Source organism: Ambystoma mexicanum, chromosome 5q (assembly GCF_040938575.1).
Source record: "Ambystoma mexicanum isolate Mex_15411 chromosome 5q, UKY_AmexF1_1, whole genome shotgun sequence".
Lineage (NCBI taxonomy): Eukaryota > Metazoa > Chordata > Amphibia > Caudata > Ambystomatidae > Ambystoma > Ambystoma mexicanum.
This window is the reverse complement of record NC_090933.1, coordinates 1,246,558,634-1,246,580,195: the sequence shown is the minus strand read 5'-3', so window position 1 is coordinate 1,246,580,195 and position 21,562 is coordinate 1,246,558,634.

Below are 21,562 nucleotides of genomic sequence, written 5' to 3'. Positions count from 1 at the left end.
TAAATCTGTGGCACCACACAGTTATTTTAACTAAAAACACCCACAAGTTGCTTCTCACCCGGAGACTCACTTGGAGACTTCAAGGCGTGCACTGCACACTAACCCTTTGTCAGACAATGGAGCAGCACAACATTTGGGGGCCCCCTTGCAAGCAATTCTGTGGGCCTCCCCCAAGCTCCTTAACAAAGCACAGGGCAGGCAACACCCCGGGTCGGCCAGGAACCACGTGTGCATAATGTCCATGATGATTATGCGGCTGCAGGGGCATGCGCTACTGCAAGTGAAAGAAGTAAATATGTTTTTTAATCAAAGTTTAAATGTTTCATGTAGTGTAGAATGAAGGGGTGGTGCCTGGTCCACAAATATACCAGCCACCAGTGGTGGCTGGTGAGTTGTCTTTTTGGAGGGTGTACATATTTGCCACAAGTATGAGATTGCGACCGAAAATGGGTTTGGGGGTCTAGGGGGGATTATTCCCCCTCCCCTGAGAGAATGTTTTGAATACAGGGTGCAATGGTGTGCATCACTTTCTGTGAACATTTGGATAAAAGGCCAACAATTTGGGTAAAAGGCCAACAATCGGTGTTGTTGAGTGTAGGGTAAATCATGAAAAAGGTACAATAGATGCAAGTCACCAAAAGTGCACAGAGTATTTCCCAATGCATTATCATGCTAGTTCCTGCAAAATATACCAATATAGAAAACATTTTCATGCTGGCTGTGTCCATACATTTCCATACTGGCTCCACCAACATATGCTAGAATTCCCATATAAGACCATACTCATGTTCGCTTTGAGATTTTTTTTATAGTATCATTACTGGCACTGGGCACAAAACTGGCTATGCCAATATATGCCAGGGCTCCTAGGTAAGATCATACTTCTGCCGGTTTGGCCATTAAAAGTGACATGTCACAATATGAAAACCTGCCCAAACTGGTTAAATGTAAGCCAGTCTAGACCCATAAGAACACTTATCATGCTTGATTCATCATAGATGCTCAGATTATAAAAAGTCAGGCTACAGTAAAATAAATATACAGGCCACTACACCAACACATCGGTCTAGTGAGGTAACACTACTTATCATGCTTGCTTTTTGAAAAAATGCAAGCTATAAATGTCATGCCACAGTAAGCAATGGCTAGACTGACTACACCAAAATGCCAGTCTAGCTAGATAATGACACACATGAACTTGGCTATGTCCGAAAATACCAGGAAAACATGCAATGTCAATGAAGGATGTGTCAAAAATGCTCTAGTGGTGCCCATTATCCCAAGGCCTTACACACTCATGCACCCCCTTTCACCCACAGGTTACTCACCCAGATATCCTCTCTCACATTCAAACACACTGCATTAACTATACAGGCACACACCCACCCACCCACACCATTCAAACACACACTACCACATTCATACTCATTCACCAACCCGTCACTCACTCACACCTTCTCTTAGATCCACTCATTGCATTCTCTACACTGGCACACACCAACCTACCCACCCAGAACATTCAAAAACACACCATCACATTCATACTTGCTCACCCATCAGTCACACACTCATACACCTTTTCGTACCTCCACCTACTGCATTCTCTACACAGGCACACACCCACCCTCCCACCCAGCACATTTAGAAACACACAATCACATTCATACTCATTCACCCACCAGTCAATCACTTCCACACCTTTTTTTACCTCCACCCATTGCATTCTCTAAACAGGCACACAAACACCCTCCCACCCAGCACATTCAAAAACACACAATCACATTCCAACTCACAATCACATACCCAGCAGTCGCTCACTCATGCACCATTTCTTACCCCCACGCATTGCATTGTCTACACATGCACACACACACACACACACCCAGAGCATTCAAAAACACACCATCACATTCATACTAAGTCACCCACCAGTCCCTCGCTCACACCTTCTTTTAGATGCACCCATTGCATTCTATACACAGGCACATACCCACCCACTTACCCAGAACATGCATAAACACACCATCACATTCACACTCATTCACTCACCAGTCACTCACACCTTCGCTTACATCCACTCATTGCATTCTCTACATAGGCACACACCACCCAGAACATTCATAAAAAACAAATCACATCACATCACTTCTCATTCACCCACCATTCACATACATACATCTGGCACGCACTTCACATCATATTTGTTTTTTCAAAAACCCTTCTGACCTTTTTCTTGCAGATTCGGTCTGTTGTTCCAGGCCACCCTCGGCTTCTCTGAGCTGCTCACAAACAGGAACCAGGAAGCTGCGAGAGCTTCCTGGTTCCTGTATCTGAGCTGCGAGGAAGCTGAGGGAGAAGGGGTTGGAGCTGAATGTGGCATGTGACATGTGTCACATGTCACGGTCCGTCCCAATGCCAACCCCTAATGAGCGCATCCCCGGCCCACCCTTCACCCTGATGGGTGAGGACTGGGCCAGGGACCTCCCAGACCTGGTGTGGCAGGGCCCCCCACTACACCAGGAGCTTCCATTTTTTGTATTGTTTTAAATAATTTGAGTCGCAAGAGAGTCCCCAGGGGTTGCAAACTGCGATCCAGGGGTCGCAGCTGCGTCCCATGGTGATCCCCAAATGACATCCTTGTCCCCTTTCTCATTTTACTGCAAATACAACTTACAGGGAGCCCCTTGGGGCTCATTTTCCAAGTCGCTTTACAATGTATTCCTGTGGAATCTCCCAGAATTTTGCCGGTGCAAAATGGAATCCCCAGCATGTGCTCTGGTATGAAAATCCATGGCAGCGCAAATGTTGCACTATCTTTATGTCGGAGAGGAAGGGACAGGTGGAAACGTAAGTTACTTTCCACCCATCCTCTCCACCATATGAATTAAGGGAAATATGGAGTACCATAAATGAAGTACATTAAAGCCTTACACAGGGCTTTTACGCATTTCATTTACGTGTGCAGGAACAAAAAGAGCTCCCATAAACACTCAGACGAAGGTATTGCTTCAGTCGATTCCATTTTATATCTTATCCCATCTCTGTATGGACTTTATCTAGGTATTTGAGCCACACATTTAAAACTCTTGTATATATTAACCCTAAACCTAACCCTATTATGCATCCGTGTTAATTGAAGGAAAGATGGGCGGGAGTGTGCACTGCGAGTGCGCGCTTCCTATCACAATGCACTGTAGGATTGGACCTCAAATACCTCACGGGTCCGCATTAAAACGAGGCCTGGTCAGTGACTGACTTCCTCTCATAGCTTCCGGGCTGACAGCTGACACGGTAGTAATTTGTCTGGTGCGTGCACTGCTGCCTCCGCCTGTACGGAGCTGGTAGTAATTAACGCTACAACTCTGAATATAAATTGTTTGAAACCGTCTAATTAGCTCCTCCTGTGTGTGTTCGTTGTTCAGTGACACCAGAGCTCTGGAACAGCATTTCATCCAGACCAGGAATTAAGAGAGTTGTTACTCCGTAAGGAGCGGCGTCTCACTTTTGTTTGCCTTAAAATGGATATGCAAAAGACATTCAAGTATTTCTCATTTGAAAGTGCGTGCTTTTCTAAAAGAAAGAAATAACAGAGCAAAGAAACACATTTTCCACCTGTCAGCTCAGCGCCATATTGAAAACACATGCAGTGCATTTCTGGGACTAATTACATGGAAAGACTGATGACGTCTCTCTCTTTACTGACACGAGAACAGAATCACCTGTAAAATTAAATTAAATAAAAAAAAACTGTAAAAAAAATAACACATTTCTCATCACTCTTAGGGAATTGGTGATCCATAAGTAAATATGGGTGTCCAGTCAAAGGGTCGAATACATTCTTTCGAATTACAATAGTTTCGAAACGAAAGGACCGAAAAAAAAGGCTGAATTACTTTTTTTAAATGTATTTTAACTTTTTGCCCCCCCAAACCCCCCCCTCCCAAAAAAATAAATTCGACCTTTTTTTTCCAGTCCTTTTGACTGTAAACTATTGCATTCGAATCAATTGCAGTCGACCCTTTCACCTACAACCGTAAATATGATGTGGATTAACACAACCTACTCAAAGCTCAACAGTCCATACGATTTCACATCCTCTTGTCCCATTTTCCTCTTACCTTGTTGCTAGAAGACATATAAGTTGTCTCTATTTCCCACTTTTAATAAATGTGCAGTAATAACATTACATTTAGTCAGATTTCCATACTCCCCAACTGCCTGCCCTGTAATCATTGCACTACGAGTGCTTTTACAGCATCGGGCGGATAGCTCAGGGGCAACCTGCTTGCCTTGGAAGCGAGACAACACAGAGAACCACAGGTTCGATACCCGCCTGTGCTTAGAAACATCTGGGTATTAAATAGTGTTATAAATATCATATCACGGTTTTCAATTCGCCAAAAGGAAATGATGTACCTGGTGTAATATTGTGTGACCTTTGACTCGCTGACATCACAGGAAGTTATGTCAGATAAGCAACATACAACTTCAATGTCTTGAGCAGTTAGCACAGTAACAAATATTACTAAAGCGGGTAAAAGGCTATTTTAGGTTTCAACAATGGTGCCCGATATGCAGTAGGGAAGTCGTGACATGCTGCGGGTGCTCGTATCGGAATGATCATAGGCCGGGAGTACTGCTTTCCTACGCCATTATAGCTTCTTATGGACAATTACTGTCCTCTTATATCTGTTAAAGCCTCACATGCCAGGAACAGTCATAACATGGTATTGCCAGGCAATGCTATAATTTTCTAAGTGGACTTAATACAGCATGGCAGTGCTATGTTGTGCCAAGTCAAGCCTCCTATGCCATGTGCAGTCCTCAAATACAAGCTAAAGCCTCGTATGGCGAAGTGCTGTGGTCTCGGGAGGATAGCTCAGCAGCAACGTGCTCGCCTTGGAAGCAAGACGGCATGGAGCAACACAGGTTTGATCCCGGGTCCGTGCTTAGAAACCTCTGGGTATTAAGTGCATTATAAATGACCTATCATATCATATGCCAAGTGCAGCTTCAATCACCAAGTAATGCTTTCTTATGACTCAATACATTATTCAGCTGTGTTCTTTTATTGTGGGAACTGAATAGAATCACTACATGTGGTCTCAATTTAAGAAGTTAAGGAAAATGTAGCCCTTGTGGTAAAGTGATTTGCCCAGGATCATACATGTTGGTGAAGTGATAAAGCCATGATTTAAGCCGCATTGACCAGTTGTACTGTCCCCAATTTACCTAGTGGACCACATCTCTTACCATCCCATCTTTAATTTTACACCAACATACTAGGACTTCTTCATTGTGTTCGGTCATTAGTTGAAGGTCTTTTTTCGTGAATTGTTAGTATTTTCTTGAAACAAGTAGGATTTACAGTGAAAGGATGCAGGATAAATGCAGTTACTCGTGTCAAGCACTTAACCCACTGAGCTATCTCTGTCCCTTTCTACATATTGCATAGAAAAAGTTATTTCCTAACTGTACAAGTGTATATATATATATATATATATATATATATATATATATATATATATATATATATATATATGAGTGCTTTGCACAGTTTACAACAAACTATTACACATAATGCTTACAAATTCGCACATAAGCAAAATGCAAGCATAGAGATATCACACACAAGCACGCAGACAGTATACTTATTTTGTTGAGTGCTATTGCAAAAATTTTCAGTTTCCTTAAGGCAATGGACAAAGCATCCACTCTTTCAGAAATCACGTGCTGGTAGTGGCTCCCAAGGGTCTATGTTCTTAGATCGCCAGGTTTTATTTTGCTGCATTTTTTGCTGAATATTTTTTCAGATGAAAAAACAAATCACATTATTTTATTTGGGGGGGGGGTTCCCCCCAAGACCCCCTTCCCTATTGTCAAGTCCCTATTCCCCACATCCCCCAACCACTTATATACCCCTACCCAACACCCCATATGTTTTGATGAGTTAGATCAGCTGAACATTTTCAGCGAAAAACTCTGCACAAAAATAAAAGCCTGGTGATAACAATGTCACACTGGCATCCACTGTCCAAACTCACAATTTGAAAAAAGGTAAATGGTATCAAACACATATAGAGTGCCAAAACCAAAGTAATTATTTCCGGCACAACAGTGTTTTTTCACTGACCAATAAATCACTCTTTTCCATCTAAGTGTGAGGGCCAGTAGTTCAGTGGTTGCGGAGGCAGGTCCAGAGCTACTAAAGAGGAGATTGACAGGAGTAGCAGCTGGTTTCCTAGTTTTAGGAAAGATTGTACCCTTAGTGCTGAATCTACCTGACTTGTGAGAGCCCCAGAACTTTTGCTGGACTGGTAGATTATTTTCCCTATGCCTCAGTGAGTGGGAACCTTTTTCCACACTCACAGATCCTTTTACTCTTTTTATGGGTGTCATTTTTAAGACTCTCCATAGTGTCCTTTGCTTTTTATGCTCTTTTTTGGTATATGCCTTTTTTTATTACAGGGTTGCCCTTTGGGGCTCCCCTTTTACTTTCTCTGGCTAACCTTGTGAGTACTACAGTTCCCAAGGGTAGAAAGGATATGTCTATCCCTTCTACATTTTGTAAGGTGAAACCAGGACACCCCACCTTATGTGGAGTGCTGGGGAGATACAATGTATCCCCTTTTCACTAACACTAACAATTCTTTTACATGGACAAGCTTACCTTAAATGGCTGGTGGCAGTGCACTTGTTTACTGATTCGGTGCACCTTTACTGTGGGCTGTTTCCACAGCGGCAGTAAATGCACCCATGGGTGCCCATTTTCCCAAAATGACCCCTGCCTGCTTTTTCGCCCATTTTAGTACTTTTTGTCCCTTCTTGGTTCTTCCCCTGCCCTCCAGGATGGGAAAGTCCTTTGTATGATTTTTAACTTCGGTGGGTGACCTCGGTCAAGCCTACCTAGGCTCCAGAGTGTCTGTGAAGGCAGGGAGCAAGAGAGGAGTCCAAAACCCTACGCCCCTTTGTCTTCCAGACTGACTGCAAGAACGCAGTTCAAACTGGGAGGCTGGCTGTCCTGAAAGGACTGCCATGCCCGCCAAGTTTGAATGTTGCGTGGCTGTTGATTGGCTGGGTTCCTGCATAAAAGTCTGATCCTGGAAGTTGAAGAAGTAGTAAATAACTGGGCCTGAATCCAAATAGGAATATGAAGAAACTACACCTGAGATGACTTCCAGCAACCGCAGAGCCTGATGTGTAATGAGAGCCTGATGATACCCTTTTCCAAGCAACCTGAGGACTACAGAAATGACAATCCCAACACAAAGCTGGTTAAATCCACTAACTCAAGAAGACCTGAATTTTGAGCCATCCCACGCTGTATCTTGCGAGGCTGAAATACCCCAATACCCTGAGACTTCAAGCCAGTATGTGGTGCATGGTTTTCTGAGTTCTGAATCGAGCTGAAACTGTGGTGTCATCCTGATAGATCTCCAGCAATATGATTCCAGTCCTTGAAGTCCCCTCACCAGAGTGCTGGACCAGATTAGGGATGCAAATCCAAACAGCAATATTCAGTTTTCTTCTGGCTCCTGAAACGGTTGCTAAAACTACACAGACATCCAGCCATCTAGAAACTCTTGCTGAGAGCCTTCTAAGTCGATCCCTGCTGCAAAACCACTTCCAACGTCCTGTCTTCCGTCTTCATGACAAATGAATTCAGCGACTGGGTTTTGGCTTCAGATCCTGACGTCTCCTCTGCTGCAACTCTTCTTCCATGCTAAGGTACATTGTTGGCTGGGGCATTTACCTACCTTAAGCCTTTGTGATTTCTGTAAAGCTTTGGGGTGTTTCTTGTGATTGGGAGTTCTCTCATCCAGTTTGCCCATGCCCACTGCTGGAATCCTCCTAGGTTGTTTACTCAGAAGTCCCTGGACCCTAACTAACTCTAAAGTGAACGTCTTACTTGTTTGCCCAGTCTTCCTGAGGAACTCTGACTTTTCCTGTAACTGGACCCTATCTCACCCTGCCTACAGCTGTCACCTAGACCAATAGGGTCCCTCTTCTGCCTCTGAGAGAACACATGCAATTGAACAGGGAAGGACTAGATAAGAAGAGGATTCTGCCTTGAAAAATATAACAAGTGTTTAAAAGTATACTTACTTGTGAAAGAGTTAGTTGGTAACTGTAACTCTGAGAGTGAACAGTTACAAAAGTTCTTACTTACCTTGAATGAGTGTTGTGCCATTCTGAAAAGTATATGTAAGGTTGTTTTACTCACCTGTGAATTGGTTGTGCCTAGACTCTAAAGTAATGCTGTTGGCTTAACTTAACTATTTTGTTCAGAATATTAGTGTGTAAGTTTGCCAACTGGGTCTTGCTTCTCCTGGCTTGCTGTATAGCCTATGTAAACTAAGTCTGGCCTAGGTTTTACCTACCTTAAATAACATTGGACCATTTTTTAGTGTAACATTGGGTTTTGCTTTCCGTGGTCTGTTTTACACAGATGTTAAAACAGTCTTAGGTGTATACCTTCCTTTAACTTGCTGGTAGCTCCTTTAAAAAGTGTATGGGTTTTACTTACTTCAAATAGCTGTGTGCAATTCTTAATAAGTTACTGTTGGTTTAACTTATGGTCTGCCCTGGGCCATCCTAAAATAAATTGGAGAGTTATTGCTTACCTCAGTCCGTGTTCGACTGATGTGAAAAGCAACTGTAATAGTATATTGCAACATTAGGTTTTATCGTCCTAGAATAGCTGTGTGCCATTCTTACAAGGTGTTCTGTAGGTGTAGCTGACCGTGGTCTGCATGGTGCAATCCTAAATTAGTGTAAAGAGTTATTGCTTACCTTCGTCTGTGTTCCACTGAGATGAAAAGTAACTGTAATTGTATATTACACCAGAAGGTCTTACTCAGCTAGTATAACTGTGTGTTATACTGAATGTGATGATATGTTTCTACTGTTCCTTGAATTATTTTTCCGCTATTCAGAAAAGTATACTTGTAGGTTTGTTTACTGAGTGATTCCTTAACTGAATGTCACTGCACAACTGCTAGGGTCGACTACCCTTATATTACTGAAAGCTATCAGAAAGTAACTGATGGTTTTGCTCTCCATGAATAGGTGTGCCCGCTACTAAATGTGTTTGATAAGGCCTGACTTCTCTAGAAATACTGTTCTTTTTTTAACAGGGTCTATGCTTTGCTCTGTGAACTTTAAAGCATTGAGGTGTGTTTTTATAATGTGTTTATGACTCTATGACAAATGACTGACCCCAAGACTTAACTTGGCCTACTGTATTTATAATAAAACTTTATTTTGTATGATACTTCTGTTTGTAAGTGTTTCTGTTCAACACTTAGTGTACTACAAGTTCTTTGTAGTTGCCTACAGCCCTCTCTCCCTCCTACGATAAGCCTGGCTGCTCTGTCTATGCTACCAAATAGTCAGGTAGTACAGCTAAGAGTGGAGTTTTGTACTGTCTCAGTTGTATGGTTTTACTAAGCCCTTAGTTGGACTTCAGAAAAACTGTTCTAAGACCTAGGCATCCCTCATTGATGCCCATGTGTGGCCTCGTGATGACTGCTGGAGCTTAGACAGGGGCTGACCTTCTTTGCTCAGAACAGGAGAAGGTGTGTGCATCCTACAGTTAAGCTCAGATGAAATGGGTTGAATTCCAACACGGCAGTGACTTGTGAGCTTCAACCACTGAGAAAGTTCTAAACAGTGGTGCAGAAAAAATGAGAAAAAAGGGGATGTGCTGTATCGAAAGGACATTACTAGTGAGAGCCTTACCTCGGGTGAAGGATTACAACCACTGAAAAATGAAGTAGACGCAGCATGTTGGCATGGGAAAGTCACGCAGTCTCACATGACCTGTCAATGCTTCCAGTTTCTCCATGCAAAATGATTTGATTTTGATTTTTTGCATTTGTAACACGCGCATGACGGAATGAACCGTATAGAGGTGCAGATGGAAGCAAAAGTTGTACAGGAGTTGGACTGAAATCCAAAGAAAAGGTAGCTCATACAGGTATACGAAGATGGGACTATCTAAATAGGAAGGTCTTTAGTGCTCTTCAAAATTGTGCAAGTGACTGGTGGGTCCTAATTTCCAATGGAAGTGAGTTGTATAATTTTGGGCCAAATACAGCAAATCTTCTGTCTCCCCTTGAGTTATAAACAGAACGGGGGATAACCAGAAGGTGTTGATCGTTAGAGCATGGAGATCTTAATGGTTGATATACTTGGATCAGATCTCTTAAATATTCTGGGGCAGGACCATTGATACATTTAAACACTAACATGCCACTTTGAACATGATCCGGTCTTCCACGGCCAGCCAATGTAGTGCTCGCCGCGATGATGAAACATGTGCGTGTCGATCTAGGCTGAAAATAGTTCTTACTGCGGCATTTTGAACTTTCTGCAGTCTTAATATTTGTTTATGAGGAATGGCAAGCAGGCTATTAAAATAGTCCAAATGCCCGTTAGTTAATGCACCTACTACTGTGGCATAATCCTCCCTGGGGATGAAAGGTAGTACCTGCCTAAGGAGCCTAAGTACGAAAGTACCGCCTTGACCTTTGCTCCGACTTGAGCCACACCTCCCAGGTCGTCCTGTCAAATGCAACTAAGGTTCTTGATCTTAGAAACAAATTTCAGGTTTGACCCCAACAATATTGGGGTGGGCAGCTTCTTAGCAGCCACTATAAGATGTTTGGGTCCAAGTAAAATGAGCTCAGTTTTAGCATCATTCAACTGGAGCTGATTATGGAACATCCAGGTAATGACATCATGCAGGCCGTGGTGTTGTCTCTCTGAGTCCGTCTGGAAGTTCCTAGGTGGCATAGTAGGGTAGTCGGATAACCCGAGTGTGCATTTCCTCCTGAGGACAGTAGTCCAATGTTGAACCTGACTTTTGTCTTGCTTTTGTTGGGGAGGCACTGAAGAAGGTAGTTCTTGTCTAAATATAAGGCACAATTAACTATTATCTGGATAGATTTGTAATGTCAGATCCTAGGCATTGTAAAATCTTAGTGCTGCATATGAGTCAAACTCCCCCTCCTACCCAGAAGGAATGCTGCCTGTGGGATCTAAAATTGACCACAGACGCTTAAATGTGCGGTGTTCGTCAGCATGGCCAGAACAAACTGACTCACTGTCCATCAAGGGTCTAGGGAACCACACAAAGATAATAAATGTACCTTCATGCCCGTGTCCACCCTAAATACCATCAACATCATTAAAGGTCTAAAACCTTCAAGATGTAAGGGTGACACCTGCCCTCAACCCTGGTAAAAGTATGTGCTAATGAATTAGCACCCATCATAACCAGCCTCATCAACAGTTCATTTGCCTCCAACACAGCACCGAATTACTTCAAAGCAGCCTGGGTACTACCTTTACAGAAAAAAAAAACACACTACACCCCAAGATCCCCACTAGCTTCTGACCTATCACTACAGTGCCATTTCTATTAAAAATTCCTAATCGTACAGACTACCTGCAGATCAAAAAATTCCTGGAACTCAATAATCTCCTAGGTCTGAGACAATCAGGGATTAGACCCGGTCTTGGACCAGAAACGTCCCTTCTGTATTTAAAAATGCAAATGGACCAATATAAGACTAAAGACAACCTGTGCATCCTCCTCCTGTTAGACCTCTCCGCAGCCTTTGATCTGGTCGATCATGATATACTGTCCCAACACCTTGAAACAGCTGCCCACTTTTCTCCTGAAGCCATTAAATGGATCAAATCCTTCCTCTCTAATTGGACTACAAGCGTCTTCTCTGACACATCAGCAGCCCCCCTGTCCTTGTAACCTGCAGCGTACCACAAGCCTCTTGCGTGTCAACCACCCTATACAATGCATTTACTAAGCTCCTATTCGACAAGCTTGATAGAATGGGCATCACGTATACAAATTATGCGGATGATACGCACATTCTTATACCAATCACTGGATGCTATAACACAGACACCTAAAATCTAAATAAAATCTATCTTGTAATCCAAGCATTCATGGCTCTTAATGAAATATGTCTTAATGACGACAAGACTGAGCTAATTCTAATCGGAAACAAACCTAATCTCCCCCAACAATACAAACAATTCAATATCCATGGCAACCCTATCATGGTCACCAACGAAATAAGCACTCTCGGGATCTACATCGACTCTTCCCTCACCTTAAAGAGACAGGTCAATGCTATAGACTCTTCCGCAGACTATACCTCTAAACTGATAAGAGCAAGCAGACGTGTCCCCTCTATGGACAACTCCTTCACACTGGCCAGAGCCCTGAAACTCTCCAGGATCGATTATTGTAACTCACTATTTGCTGGAACTAGTACCAGAAATATCAAAAAACTACAAATAGGACAAAATAATGCACTCAGCTGCACTGAATATTCCCAATAACAAACACATTTCGAGTATTAGGCGGAATATCCACTGGCTCCCAGTCCATGATAGGATCAAATTTAAAATGGGGTTTGATGGATGTCCTGTTTCCAGAGATTATTTTAGAACAGGAGAGCAGTCCACATTGCTTTGCTATGGGCTGTGCCGGTGCACATAACATTCAGAGCTCTCATCCTGGACAGGTCCTTCTATGATATGGATTCTACTGGTGTGCATACCTTTCTAAGCTCTGTTACTTGGCAGAGCTTGGACAGCGCTTTCTTTACTAAATGTTCTACTTGTGTATATAACATGCTAAGCACCGATCCTGGATAGAGCTTTAATGGATAAGGGTTCTGCTCGTGTATATAACATTCTATGCACTGATCCTGGACAGAGCTATCGTTGTTCAGGGTTCTGCTGGTGTATACAACAACATTCTAAGCACTGAACCTGGGTTCTGTTCGTTTACAGGATAGCGTGGGGCTGACTCTGGTCCTGTTCAGAGCTATGATCCTGCAAGCAGCCTGATCTGCTGTGTGTTCTGTTGGTGTATGGGATAGCCTGAGGCTGGCTCTGATCCTGGTCAGAGCTCTTATCCTGCACACAGCCTGCTCTGGTGTGTGCTCTGGCATGTACTGGCAGTGTACGGTATAGCCTGAGGCTGGCTCTGATCCTGGTCATAGATCTGATCCTACACCCAGCCTGCTATGCTGTGTGTTCTGTCAGTGTACGGGATAGCCTGGGGCCGGCTCTGATCCTGGTCAGAGATCTGATCCTGTACTGAAGTAGACTGGTACATAAGAGGACTTATATATATATATTTTAATTAAGTATTATATTACATATTAGGGGATATGAACGGAGCAGCGGAGATGGGCGTCCTTCTCCCTCTCCAACCGCCAGCTCCACGCTCCTCGTATTCCACCCCTCACGTTCCCATTCTTGAACTCTCATCATGGATGCCAGCTGTATCTATACGATACTATACATCCCTCTTCTTCCTCAAGACCTTCCTCACTCTGCAAAGTCCATCAAAGGAACCAGTCTCCGATAGCTTCTTCCAAATCGAGAAGTTGAGGCTGGCACCGCGCTAAATTTATATAGCGCGCAAGCAGCCCAGGGGCATTGAGGCGCTCTTACTTGCAATAACTTAGTTACATGGTACATATGATAGCGATTGTTGACACATTATGAATAGTACAAGAAATCATACTATTGTTACAAATATTGCATTTGGTCGTATATTGCAAACATAAATGATAGGTATTCGTGCTGATGTGTCGGTCCTTAAGTGAAGAGGGTAGTTTTCAGTGTTTTGCGGAAGGTGGTGAGGGAGTCCTCGCCACGGATGGTGGGAGGTAGGGCATTCCAGTGGGTGGGCGCGAGGTAGGATGGATTTGATAAGGATGAACTTGAACTCTGACTCAAAATATATCTTCCTTCACCCAGATCATCATCATCATTACTCTTATCATCCATAGGCATGAACATCACCCGACCATTATTCCACACTCTGCCATCACACGTTCTCACTGCATGCTTGAACACTTCAATCACTTTAATAGGATTTGATCACTTGCTGCCATCCACCCTAAGCGCCTCTGGTAGCCAAATCCTCACACAGCAACCCACATAGGGAATCTTAGTGGCTCTGAACCTCCTTTTACCATGACATAATTTATTATTGAGTTGTCCCTTCCTGACTTTTGCTTCTGTATCACACAGTGACACTGCCATATCTAACACAGCACTCATCCACTCTGGAAACAGTTTCGTGTTAGCTCTCCTGCCTCTACTCAACTCAAAAGATGACACCCTTGTTGTACTATGCAGAGTAAACCTTTGTGGCACAACAGTCATCCTCACCACCTCCTTCCAATCCTTGCCATTCGACCAAGCCGACCTAATTGCTTCCTTCAGCACCCTGTTATATCTCTCAACATTACCATTCGTCTGAGGATGATAAATAGCACTAGTTAAATGTGTAATGGACTTCCCTCTTAAATACTCCTCAATCTCCTTGGACTTAAACTGGGAGCCATTATCAGACAAAATCACCTCCAGATAACCCTCACAACCACATACTTCTTCCAAAAAATCAATAATACCTCTAGTCGAAAAACTTGACAACATCAGCCTATCTTGTTAACATATCTCTAGTCGAAACACTTGACAGCATCTTGACCTCAGCCCATCCTGTTAACATATCAACTACCACCACACAACAAGTCTGATAACCCTCACTACACACAGGACCTAAAATATCTATAGCTAATTTCTTCCAAGGTCTCTCAGGTACATCTGTCACAACCATCGGATACATCTCACCCACACACACTTGTTGCAAAGGATACAATTCCTGACGCTCCTTTCAATTTGTAGATCACAACCAGGCCACCAATATGTGTTTCTTACTCTGTTCTTTGTCTTGAGATACCTTGATGTCCCTCGTGTCCTAAAAGTATAATTCTCTCTCTGATTCCCTCAGGTGGAATCAACTTGTCTCCCCTCAACAGGTCATCATCCTGACTACTCAATTCATGTCTGACACTCCAAAACCCTTCAGCTCCAACTTCTTGGACCTTGTCAATTGGAACCATTCTTTTGTTGAGATCTTCCATTACAAACATTATTTTGGCATCCTTTCTCATCTCCTCTGCCCATTCCTGTCTGGAGATAGCAGCATCCTGCAGCACACATATTATCTCTTGTTGGTCTTCTACTTCTTCACCCTCTTCATGAAGGTTTGTCATCCTTGAAAGACAATTGGCAGCATAATTCTTCACACCAGGTATATACTTCATTTCAAAATCGAATTCCTGCATCCTGGAAACCCATCGCCTTATTCTTCCTGATACTTTGTCTAGCCCTTTGGTCATGAACACTTCCAGCAGTGGTTTGTGGTCAGTGTGTAATTTGTTAACTGCCCACACAATAGCCAGAACCTCCTTGTGTCAACACTGCCCCCCGACCGACAATGCTTGCATCAGTCGTGATTAACGTGCGTCTTCCTCGCACATATTTCTTCAATGCCAGTGCTGTTCCTAAGGCAATCTTGATGTACTTGAATTCTTCCTCACATGCATCTCTCCATTCAAACTTCCTGTTAATTTTCATCAGATCCCTTAGCATTGCTGTGTGATCTGAAAATCTTCGCAAATACTTCGAATAATATTTCGGCCATGCACAAAAAAGTTCTCAATTGCTCTCTGTGGTTTGGAGTGGCCATCTCCTCTATAACAGACATCAATTCAGGTCTGGGTGCCATACCATCCTTTGATATGACGTGTCCCAAATATTCAACTTTGCTCAGCGTCATACCCGCATTAAATAATTTACTTAAAACCTTCTCTAGCCTTCTATTATGCTCTTCTTCCGTATCTGCATATATAAGTATACCATCTTGAAAAGAAATGACACCTTCATCCCCATCAAATATACAATACATATATTTCTGAAATACCGAAGCTGCCGGGATGAGTCCAAAAGGCATCCTCCGGTACTGGTACAACCCATCTGGTGTGATATGTTCATTCAGATGTCTTGAATCCTTATGTAATTGAATCTGATGTTATGCAGAGGTAAGATCCAGTATTGAAAATACTTTAGCCGATCCCATAGTTGAAAGCATTTCTTGGATATTGGGTAACGGGTCTCTCTCCGGAATAAAGCATTTGTTCAACTCCCTTAGGTCCATACACACCCTCCCTTTTCCAGAGCTTTTCCTCACAATTACAAGGGGTGAGACCCATTCTGCTGCATCAATTTTCTCTATGATCCCTTGTTCTTCTAACTTTCTCAGTTCTTTTTTTACCTCTTCTCTCATAGCCAATGGAACACTTCTCAACTTCCGAGCAACTGGTCTGCACCCTTCATTGAGCTGGATGCAGTGTGTTATGTCTTTAAAACACCCAATCCCATCTCTAAATACATCCATCTTTAACTTGCCTACATCCTTTTCAGTTGACTCCACAGCATATCGATTCTTCTGCACTGGCATCCAATCGTACTTTGAGCCATGCCTGATGTGTCCAACTGAGCAAAGGCGATGTACCTTTCTTTGAGACATATACTTTTCCAACAGCTGTCCTATCTTTGAACCCCAAAGTGGCCTTGAACCAACCTATGATATCAATCTCCACACCTCCATAGGCTCTGGGATTGATGTCGGCTTCATTCAACCACTTAGGACCTATTTTCTTGAACAATGCTTCTGGTAATAATGTATATCTTGCTCCAGAGTCTGTCATCATTCTAATCGGGTTTCCATTCACCATGATAACGGTCTTCGGGCTTTCCAATTCTACTTTGTTATATTTGCCACAATTGCGAAAACACGTTTCGTCTCTTTCATCCCCTCCTTCTTTTCCAATCCAATTCATGCTGCTCTCCTTCCAATTCCGCAACATTTAGCCAGGTGACCTCTACAATTGGAATTTCTACATATTATGTGTAGAGCAGGACATTTCCGGACTGCTGGCCCAATGTAATGGACTGTCACATCTGAAGCATCCTCTGCCCCAACCTCTGCCTCTTTGACTACTTTGAGGTGGACGACTTCCCATGAAACGTCCCCAATTGTATCCACGACTTCTCACTTCTCGATTATATCTGGATGGGCCCAGAACCCTGGTATCTTCTCTCCTTCTCATATTGTGATTGTTGTGATTGTTTACATTCATTACATTGTCAGACTGTGTAGATTACAGCATGTTAACAGTTGGTTCTGCTTTTATCGAACTATCTTTCACTCTGCCTTCTAATGTCTTGACACAATTTTCCATATGCTCCACCTCTTTAGGAATTCGCAGAACTACATCTAGTGGTGGGTCATCTTCTGCCCATAATTTCTTACGTACTTTGGTACTGCTGCATTCTAACATAAACTGATCCCTCAATCTTTCCTCTAGTTGTTGACCAAACTTTCAATTTCTTGCTAATTTTCTAAGAGCTGTTATGTATTGTTCGACACTCTCTCCTGTTTCCTGCAATCTCTTCCCAAATCTGAATCTTTCCAAAACAGTGCTCAGTTTCCTTTCATAATGCTTTCTCATTTTCATTACACATTTTTCATACTCGCTCATATCCCCACACTATGCTGCTGCCAGATCTGGTAAGTCTTCATGTTTCTCCTGACCAGCTGGGCCTAAACAGTGTAAGAACAGTGATTTGTTCCTCTCTACGCTGTAATTTGTGCCACACACAACACTGGCGTAATGTTCAAAAGAATTCAGCCATCTTTTCCAGGGTAAAATCGGCTCACCCACTTCTCTTAGAAACATAGCCGGTGGCGGGACATTGTGCATTGACATGTTTCTGTATGCATCTCCTGCTCCACCCAATTCAATTGTTGCAACTGTTTCTGCTCTGCTCAAGGTTGTACTGTGCTTTGCTTTGAAGTATTGTTTCTTTGTTTCCTCACTATATATATATATGCATATATATATATCTCTTTGTAGTTTGTCATTTACTTTAGTATATAATCTCCATAAATACGGTTCTTCACTGTCCTTTCAAAGACCAAAACATTTTTTTTTTTTATTATACTGGGACGAGGTGGGGCGGATTACCACACGTTATATCTGCTGTTGTGGCCACACGTTATATCTGCTGTAGTGCCTGACTTCCACAGTTCGGAAAACTACGTGTTTCTCCCTTTATATTGTGTGCTTTTGTTTGATCTCGCTGCAGTGAATGCCGTGTGTCTGTTGTCACGGCAAACTCAAACAATCCCCCAAAATGGCCGCCACGCATGGACACGCACAGAGGTGCTTTCCTCTAATGCATCCAGAATGGCAAAGCTGAGTTCATAAGATGCAGCTGCTGTTTTCGAACACCTTCGCTCTGACTTTTTTTCAGGACGCAACCGGTCTCCTTATCAACACAACTGTTCATGGATGAGTGGGCTCCAGCTCCCCTACTCTGCCAGAAGCTGCGGACCGTGCAATCAGCAGAAATCCTTCTTCCGGGGGCTCAGCTGATTCCTCGTCGCCATATGAAGTAGTCTGGAACGCAGGAGGACTTATATATATATATATATATTTGAATTAAGTATTATATTACATATTAGGGGATATGAACGGAGCAGCGGAGATGGGCGTCATTCTCCCTCTCCAACCACCAGCTCCACGCTCCTCGTATTCCACCCCTCACGTTCCTATTCTGGAACTCTCATCATGGATGCCAGCTGTATCTATACGATACTACATGTACGCAGTCTGCTATGCTGTGTGTTCTTTTGGTGTGCTGGATAGGTGGGCCGGCTCTGATCCTGGTCAGAGTTCTTATCCAGCCTGCTCTGCTGTGTGTTCTGGCAGTGTACGGGATAGCCTGGGGCTGCCAATGATCCTGGTCAGAGCTCTGATCCTGCATGCAGTCTGCTCTGCTGTGTGTTCTGTCGGTGTACAGGATAGCCTGAGGCTGGCTCTGATCCTGCACACAGCCTGCTCTGATATGATGTGATATGATATGATATGATATGACATTTATAACAGGAAGTGAGAGTTCACTCTGATCCTTGTCAGAGCTCTGATCCTGCATGCAGCCTGCTCTGCTGTGTGTTCTGGCAGTGTACGGGATAGCCTGGGGCTGCCAATGATCCTGGTCAGAGCTCTGATCCTGCACGCAGTCTGCTCTGCTGTGTGTTCTGTCGGTGTACAGGATAGCCTGAGGCTGGCTCTGATCCTGCACACAGCCTGCTCTGATATGATATGATGTGATATGATATGATATGACATTTATAACAGGAAGTGAGAGTTCACTCTGATCCTTGTCAGAGCTCTGATCCTGCATGCAGCCTGCTCTGCTGTCTGTTCTGTCAGTGTACGGGATAGCCTGGGGTTGGCTCTGATCCTGGACCGAGCTCTGATCCTGTACGCAGCCTGCTCTGCTGTGTGTACTGTTGTGAGGAGAGAGAGAGAAAGAGAGAGAGAAAGAGAGAGAGAAAGAGAGAGAAAGAGAGAGAGAGAGAGAGAGAGAGAGAGAGAGAGAGAGAGAGAGACTGACTGACTGCTGTGGTTCAGTCCTGCCAGTGAGACCAGCATTCTAAGCTCTAGTGCCAGGCGGTTCTCTCTTCCCCTGGTAGGACGCTGCTGCTGCTGGCCTAGATATCTCTTTAAATCACATCACGAGACACATAACAGCTCCTGACCAGAGACATTTGCGCATTTGAAATGCCACTGAAATTTCTTTTTCAATAAAATTCAATTCCATCTGCAGTGAAATGTGTGTCCATTCGATCGGCGGCCGGGCTCCGCGTTGACCCGGTAATTGATTGTAATTTGGGAGGGTGTTGATGAAGTCGGGGACTCGATCTTGGTCCCATTCCACTGAGTGCCTCCCTTTTTATTAACAGAGTGAAATTATTGCTGGCTGTCACTTTCCCGGCTCCCTCTGGGCCCCGCCGCCGACCGCGCAGCCAGCAGGTAGATCCCGGGGGCGCTCGCTCAGGTCCTCCGGCAGTCATTGGTGAGATGGGCGGGGGGGGGATTATTTGTATGCATATGGTTCTAACCCACACACTTCCCATAGAGAGAGAGATCGAGATTGTCTGGAGAAGTAGATGTTTGGATGGATGAAATGTTGAAATTGGCTGATATGCAAAGATTGATATATCGGTGGAAGAAATAAATTCTCTTTTTATTTTTTTAAAAGATACGGAGGCGTTTCCTGGGCATGTAAAACTGTTTAATCAGAATTAAACGGTCTATGGTTTTTATTATTTGGGGAGGGAATATTTATTTACATGTTGGGTTTTTTTGGAAGGGGGTTAATGAGACAAAATATGTAATTGGTATCTGTGAATTGTTTGTAAAATGTATGAAACGTGAATAAAACAATAAATAAATAAACATGTTATCCCTACAGGTTCAACTACACAGCAACCATCATTCAGCTGTGTGGGAAGACGCAAAGCTCAACCCCCGCCCTCTGCCATAGAGAAATTCACGTATGGCTCAGTAAAGATATAACTAGTTTGAGGTCAAAGGTGAACAACATTTTACCTGGAAGACACGGCAGACATTTAGAGGCCGATTCATGGAATTAATGTGCGCTGAAATTTTCAGCGCAAGCATGCGAAAGCGTGCGAATCGCAGTGCCAGTGCGAAAATCGCAGCGAAACCCGCGCACAGCGATTCATGGAAGTCCGTGCGCGAGGAAATTCCAGGATGTGCGCCAAAATTTTGCGTGGCGCACGCTGGCGCACGTCTCCAAACAGCGTGCGCTAAGCGCACAGCGAAATCGCACATAGCGCGGCGCACCCAACAAAAGTAGGAGGAACAGGGGGCGTGACACGTGGAATGGGGAACAACCAGTGAAAATGTGGGCGTCATGGGGGAAGTACAGGAGGCAAGTGCGCGGAACGCCCACACGCACGTTCAAAACACGTATTCATGGAATCGAACGGGGCTAACGCGTGCATCAAAAAAGAAGCACTAATCCGGAAACACGTACGCCAGCAGGAAGCAGGTGTACGTGGCCCCGCGCAGCATAAAAGTGCGCGCAAAAAACAAACAAGCACAGACGCCAGGATGAATATACCGTTCCTAGCAGCAGTGGTCGTGGGATACCGCAGGAGGAGGAGGAGGATAGTCAGGCCCAGAATTTTTACACCCAGAACCAGCCTTTTTGGGATGCCTGATGACGAGGTGTATGGGAGGTACAGGTTTCCACCTCACATAATACTCGACCTGGTCAGTGAGTGGGAGGATGACCTCACATCACCCACCCTGTGCTCCCAAGCACTCAGCCCCCTGCATAAGGTCCTCAATGTACTGCACTTCTTGGCCACTGGATCGTTTCAACGGACAACTGCTATAGTGGGGGGGGTGTCACAGGCCACGCAGTCATGCTGCCTACACCAGGTCTTGGCCATCATGACTGCACGCCCATCAGTCCGCAGTCATATATACCTGCCCAGAACACCCGCAGAAAGGCAGGCTGTCATCCAGGATTTTTACGGGGTGGCACACTTCCCCAAAGTGCTAGGTGCCATTGACTGCACCCATGTGGCTCTACGTCCCCCCAGGGCATCAGAGCACATCTACAGAAACCGCAAGCACTGGCATTCCATCAACGTCCAGGTAGTATGTGATGCCAAGGGAATCATCACCTCAGTATATGCCAACTATCCAGGGTCCACCCACGACAGTTTTATTTACAGAATGTCAACCCTAAACCGGGACCTAGAAGCTGGGCGGCATGG